Source organism: Stegostoma tigrinum, chromosome 44 (genome assembly GCF_030684315.1).
Source record: "Stegostoma tigrinum isolate sSteTig4 chromosome 44, sSteTig4.hap1, whole genome shotgun sequence".
Taxonomy (NCBI): domain Eukaryota; kingdom Metazoa; phylum Chordata; class Chondrichthyes; order Orectolobiformes; family Stegostomatidae; genus Stegostoma; species Stegostoma tigrinum.
Genome location: NC_081397.1, coordinates 8,951,382 through 8,958,653, shown reverse-complemented (window position 1 = coordinate 8,958,653; position 7,272 = coordinate 8,951,382). Strand labels below are relative to the sequence as shown.

The 7,272-nt window shown below is 39.8% G+C and overlaps 1 long non-coding RNA gene across 2 annotated transcripts; it reads right to left on the bottom strand.

Moving 5' to 3' along the window:
* Positions 1-679: 679 nt before the first annotated feature.
* Positions 680-6,849, bottom strand: LOC132207083 (uncharacterized). 2 transcript variants are annotated; one of them, XR_009443318.1, is made up of 3 exons: positions 6,817-6,846; positions 1,652-1,733; positions 680-870 (listed from the first exon to the last, which is right to left on the bottom strand). It is a non-coding gene; the product is annotated as an uncharacterized LOC132207083 (long non-coding RNA). The 2 variants fall into 2 exon arrangements; XR_009443319.1 differs by lacking the exon at positions 680-870 and having other exon boundaries at positions 1,640-1,733; positions 6,817-6,849.
* Between the last annotated feature and the right edge of the window lie 423 nt (positions 6,850-7,272).

Genomic DNA, 7,272 nt, shown 5'->3' with positions numbered 1-7,272 from the left:
AACCCATCCACCTAGGCCTGCATCCAATTCATTTATAAAAATGACAAACAGCAGTGGTCTCAAAACAGATCCTTGAGGCACATCACCAGTAACTGGACTCCAGGCTGAATATTTTCCATCAATCACCACTCGTTGCCTTCTTCCAGAAAGCCAGTTTCTCATCCAAACTGCTAAATCTCCCTCAACCCCAAGCCTCCGTATTTTCTTCAATCGCCTACCATGTGGAGAAGTCCACGTACACCACATCAACTGCCCTACCTTCATCCACACGCTTGGTCACCTTCTCAAAAATACTCGATGATGTTTGTGAGACATGATCTGCCCTTGACAAATCCATGTTGACTATCTCCAATCAAATTGTTGCTTGCTAGATGATTATAAAACCTCTCTCTTATAATCCTTTCCAAAACTTTTCCTACAACAGACACAACGTTCACAGGTCTATAATTGCCTGGGTCATCCCTACTGCCATCCTTGAACAAGGCCACAACATTTGCAACCCTCCAGTCCTCTGGTACTAAACCTGTAGACAATGAGGCCTCAACGATCAAGGCCAAGGGCTCTGCCACCTCCTCCCTCGCTTCCCAGGCAATCCTCGGAAAAATACCATCCGGCCCAGGGGATTTATCTACCTTCACACCTTGTAGAACTGATCTCACTTCCTCCTTACTCACCTCAATCCTTTCAATTCTAGTAGCGCGTAATTCAGTCTTCTCCTCTACAATATTCTCCTTTTCACGTGAAACTGGGAAAGCTGGCTCCAGCATCTGCAATTCTTGCTATCTTCAAGGTTATTTTCAAACTTTTCCTGTCAGTTGCTTCGATATGGAAATGTGCATGTACAGCAACTTGTATCTCAAAGTTTCTTCTCTGTCAATTTGAAAGTAAACTGATGTATCATTATGTACCCATGAGAATCTACTTTGCAAATATTTGAGGACAACGATCAAACTGTGCCTGTCAGTATTTTTCAAATCTGCGGATATGTGAGTGCAGTTACAAATTTGTACCTATCACTTCATGCTTTGTGAAATTGAGAGTGTTATCATCAATATGATAATGTGGATATGACAGCGTAGTTATTGTTCAGTTGCTGTCAGTTTGCTGTGTGAATGTGAGCGTGGTTATTAATGTGTGCATGCCAGTTTTGGCTATGCGAATATTTTCATCAATCTTTACCTGTCAGTTACTGCAAAGTCAATATGAGAGACTCATCAATCTTTTTTGGTCTGTTTGCATAATATGAATCTGAAAGGTTAGATATCGATCCATGTTTGTTCCTTTCTACTTCTAAAAGTGGTTTAATTGTCAGCAATCAGTAATTTTATGGGTTGAGATGTGATTCATAATGTGATAGATGTTATTAGAGTCATTTTATGTAGATTTTCTTCAATTTCTGCGTGCATACTTTGGACAAGGAGGTCTATCCACTTTCAAAAATGGTGTAAATATCAATGGGCTATGAATGGTGAAACTTATTGGAACTGGGCATTTTGAATGGAGAGCAAAGAAAAGTAAAATTGCATTTTTTATGTGCTGTCTTACTGTTGGTTTGAACAGATCTGTTGGAAATTAAGCTCAATGTGTGACTGACTCGATTCGCTCTGTGACTGTAGAAAGGATGTTCTCTACTCTGACAGTGGGAACATACCTGCTGTTTATTATAATGAGCTGGTCACACTTGGCTTTGATCTGAAGCAATGTTACATTGTCCTGGTCCTTCCAGTGTTTGTCTGTAGGAAGACGGAACAGATAGCTCCTGTAAACCAACATCAGTTGGGTTTGACAATATTTAACTGATCAATGCAACAATTTGCTAATAGTCATTTGGATATTTTGTTTATCACCAGGAATTCTCACATAACTACAGGTCAGATTCCAGTCTTGCACTGAGCTGCTTCTTGTCTTATAATTTTTAATGACATCAACACCATTTGAGTGAGGTCTCAAAAGTAACCAAAACCTGCACAGCTCCATGACTGCATCTACCTTATACAAACCTGTCTGTGGATATGAGTTTAGTTATTGATTTATTCGTGTCAATTCCTACTTGGCGAATGTGAGAGCGTTGTTGTCAAATTTGGTAAATTATTTATGTATTACACAGCAGAGACTGACAAGGACAGAATGGTACAGATCTCTAGACTGACTTAAACGATCCAGCACAGAAGGCATCCATGTGGCTCATCATGTCCATGCTGACCCGAACAACACCAGACAGCCATCACCATCCCATTTTCCTGCACACATCCCATAGCCCTGCAGCTTACAGAACTTACGGGGGAGGTTCAGGTTGCTCTTAAAAGAGTTCGTGCATTGTGTATTGGCACCATCTCACTGCATTCGTTGTTGTGTCAGAAAATCAGTTTCCTCAAGTCCTTAATTGCATGAATAAGGAGAATACCTGGTGCTGCCTATTTGGTCTTCTCTGTTACTTGTTTCTTCCATTCACAGGTACAATTTCTGTATATAGGAATTACTTCTCTACCTGTCAGAATGTGCTATTCAATGGGGCTGCAGGTTTCAGTCTGTTGCCCGTTAAAATTAGACAGACAGTCAACACAGACCAGCGTGATTATTTTGTGAAGAACTTGGAAAATAAAATTTAACACTCAGGACTAGGGCTGCTCTCATGTGCAAATTCTCAGAATTCATCTGAGAGTTTTTTTGAAAAGAGCTGTTGTGATGAAACAAGATGGACAGCCACACTCGAAGGATCCTGTTTCAATCTTCCTGCATTATGCGACTGAGCGGTTTAAATGTTTCCTGTAAATTGGAGAACCATTTACCACAGTGGGAGAGGAGAGAGTTTTCAAGTCATCTCTCCTGTAGTGAATGGGAAAGACCGTATGTTCTTCAGTTGTTTGAGCCTGTAGCTTTCACAGGCAGATGAAAATGCAGGACATTGCAATAGTATGAGTGTTGGCTTTTCTTCAGAGTTGAGGAGGGAAAAGGAACGGACCTTTGCAACTGCTATATTAGAGTCTAAACAGCAGTGGTGATATCAAGGGACATCTTTGAGTATGATATGAGTATTGAGTATTGATATGAGTATTGTTTCATATTGCATAGTGACATACATTTTGGAATACTGAAGTAAAGGTATTAATTTAATATGTTACAGCCAAAGGGAAAGTGCCATGAACAAATCAACTGCATTGCAGCTGACTGATCACAATGTTCCTTGTGCAGGAAAGAAAATTGGCTTATTTACTTCTATTTTATTTTGTGGCTCAGACATTACCCTTGCTGTGTGGGGAGGAAGAAGACAGAATTTTTATTTTCTGTCATGCAGTGGAGAAAACTGCAACAGTCAAACTAAATTTACTGAAGAATAAACATTGCTGAACTCTCCTAGCAAACAAAAAAAAAGGAGAATGTTTACTATCTACCTGATTTGGCCAAATCCTTCTTTCTCCACTGTTTTGAAGAATGGCTTTTTATTATGTTCCTTATTTGAGAAAATGGCAACTAGTTTTCTATTGTGTGAGATGTAATACTTCAAGGGGAGTGTCATGTGGAACACAGGGCTATTTGAATAATATTTAAGCTAATTAGAAAAAAAAACATCCATGATTATAAAGTCCTCCTGCTTAGGACAGAATAAAAGAAAAATCTATTTCTGCTCGGTGACAAAACTGACAACTATCCGGCAATAAAGGTCGGGATGGTAGTTCCTCTACCACCATGATAGATTGATGGAAATTGAATGCTGGCTGAATGGATGTAGAATTGTTGCCTGGTTGTTTCTAACCAGTACAGACTCAGTGAGAGACAGGACTGTTTTCTGTGTCGCAGATGTCTATGACTGTATATGTGTGAGTGATAATCATTTTGTGCATATCATTTTCTGTTAGCTGGAGTTTAAATGGAACTCCACAGTTGTTAGTCCTTGCATCATATCTGTAGTTATGGCGTTTGCGCTTTGAACTAATTCTGGATCAGTCAGTACCTATGTCTGTCAGTCCATCCACATGGAGACAAAGCAGAGTTAATATTATGGGACCTGTGACACTTCTTCAGAACACTCACTTCTCTTCACAGATGCTGCCAGACTTGCTGAGGTTTTGCAGCAACTTCTACTTTTGTTTCTGATTTCTATCAGCCGCAGTTCCTTGATTTTTCTATTTGTCACGCGTTGACACTAAAAATGCATGTGGAATTCACGTCATTTATTTGTTGTGTTTATGTATGGGATTAATATTTATCAAAGGAGCAATTCTGTCCTGATCAGTTATTGGTCAACTAAACTTAAGTATCATTCATCATTTATTTCGTTGACTCATGGTGACTGCAGTATTTCCCACATCTGTATTAAACATCGACCTCTAAGAAGACTGTTGAAACAATGTAACAGTGATCATCTGGATTGTAACTTGAAAAATATGCTTAATAAACATAGATTTAATTCAGTTTCTGACTGAATTCAGTTTCTAAAACTGACAGACTGATTGAAAAAGACATTTATATATTCAGACAGCCATCCCTACCTCTCTTTTCTGCAATGTCGATATGTGAGTTTAGTCATCAATCTGTTCATGTTAGTTTCTGCCATGTGAATGTTTGAGTGCAGTTATCAGTTTGTATCTGTTGGTTTCATGAGCAGTTCATGAGAATTCTGTCACAAAATCCAACAGTTTTTTTCTTCTGAGGGAGCGACCAAATGATATTTAGTTTATGACCACGGCAATTACCATGGGTTTAAATGCATGGGAATTGGATTCCTTCGCTCACATTCGGTACTGTTTGTCTCTTATGAAAAGGTAGCTCTCTGATCTGAAATCCATGAGGAGAAGCAATTTTGAATGTTACATGCTCTGAGGCTTGCAGTGTATTTGATCTTCATGCCTGGTACATGTTTAGCACATGTCAGGGCTGTGTATGTATTTGCAAGTCATTGTAAACCACTGTAGGTGTGTATGTTGAGAGTGTGTTTGTGTGGTGAGACTTCGAGAGTGAAAAAACACATGCACTCAATAAGCGGAGATAATGGGAACTGCAGATGCTGGAGATTCCAAGATAATAAAATGTGAGGCTGGATGAACACAGCAGGCCAAGCAGCATCTCAGATGAAGGGTCTAGGCCCGAAACGTCAGCTTTTGTGCTCCTGAGATGCTGCTTGGCCTGCTGTGTTCATCCAGCCTCACATTTTATTATCTTGCACTCAATAAGCATTCTCTGTCAGGCTTTGACACAGGATGTGTGCATTTAAACGTCACATTATTTAATTGTCCTGTCTCTGTCTGGAACATGTGTTGGTCAAATGATTAATACTATCCTGCTCAGTTACTGATGTGAATGTTTCCATCCACATCTGTACTCATTACCTACTTCACATCTGGTTGGCGTAACTATGCAATGGCATGAACTAATTATTCACCTTTAAAGGAATGCTTAGTGCACCTTGTTCTGATGTAGGAAAGCCTCCGGAGACTAATTAACATCTCTATTTGAAGCTTTCCCCCAAATGCTTTTAGTGATCTTTGTATTGTATTATGTGCATATATTTCTCGATTTCATCATAATTATCAGAAGAGTCTTTAAAAGTATTTCTTAATACTATGAATAATTTGAAAGAAACAACAAATTGCTGCATAATGGCCTTATCTGCTGTTTTAATGAAATTCTAGGCTGACTGTCATCTGGGATCATTCACATCCCTTGCCATAACCAACTCTGTTCACCCGAAGGGACAATATCCTTTCATTAATGAGATTGGAATTAATCATGGCTGTAAATTGATGAACGTGTTTGATCCTCTGGTACTTACGCAAACCATTAGTTCATCTGTTTGTTCTTGCAGGAGCTTACTGTCCCCTTCAATGTTTGTTCCAAATCTTCAAACTGTCTCGCACAAACCTTCTCGCAGTTGTTCATACAAATTCTCCCTCTTGTATCAGAATAACGTCTTCTCTTCTAATAGTAATACCTGTAATTTTTTATCCATTCACAGCATGATGGTGTTGCTGACTCGGCTTGCATTTATTGCCTGCACCTAATTGCCCAGACAGCAGTTCAGAGTCAACCTCATTGCTGTGGGTCTGGAGTCTCACGTAGGCCAGACCAGGTAAGCATGCCAGTTTCCTTCCCTCAAGGAAACAAGTGAGCCAGATGGATTCTTTTTCCTGACAGACAATGGATTCATTGTCATCATTAGATTCTTAATTCCAGATCTTTATTGAATTCAAATTCCGCCATTTGCTGTGGGGTGTTCGAAACCATGTCCCCAGAATGTTGTCTGGTCTCTGCATTAACAGTGCAGTGATACGACCACGAAGTCAATGCCTCCCAGATCTGGTGGCCTTTGTTCAGAACTGAGGAAGCATACCAGGCCTGAAACATTAACTCTGATTTCTCATCACAGATGCTGCCAGACCTGCTGTGCTTTTCCAGAATCTTCTCTTTATTATTTGTCTTCCTCAGTCACTGATAACATGTAAAGTTTCCTTCCATGTCTGTACCCAATATCCACTCCATATATGGTTACATTGTTACAAGGACAACTTGAACTATTTACATACCTTGACTGTAACTTTAAAAATGCCTTCCTCAACATGCATTCAATGCAGTTAGTGAGCATATATTTGTGATGAAGATTCAATTGATCCCTCTTCAAATGCTTAAAAGAGACAATGGACTTTCAAAGATGAACTTTACTGGAACTGCACCGGTTTATGGGGAAAGAGATACGTTTGTATTTTGTTGATGTTGTTTGACCCTTGGATTGAATGTATATATCTGGAATTTGAGCTCAGTGCAAGTCTTACCCCTATGACTGTGGAAAGTAAATTCTCCACTCTGACAGTGCTAACATACCTGCTGTTTGGTTGGAGCAGCTGGTAGATGCTGCACTGATGAAATATGACACAGTCTTGGCCCATCAAGTATTTGCCTGGAGGAAGAAAGAACAGAATTCTCCTGTAAATTAACATCCAACAATTTTGAAAATATTAGAACTGATCAAGGCAAAATTTAATTAATACTCACAATACTTCCTTGTTTTAAAGCCAACAATTCAAACAGAGAATAGAGATAATGGGAACTGCAGATGCTGGAGATTCCAAGATAACAAAATGTGAGGCTGGATGAACACAGCAGGCCAAGCAGCATCTCAGGAGCACAAAAGCTGACGTTTCGGGCCTAGACCCTTCATCAGAGAGGGGGATGGGGGGAGGGAACTGGAATAAATAGGGAGAGAGGGGGAGGCGGACCGAAGATGGAGAGTAAAGAAGATAGGTGGAGAGAGTGTAGGTGGGGAGGTAGGGAGGGGAT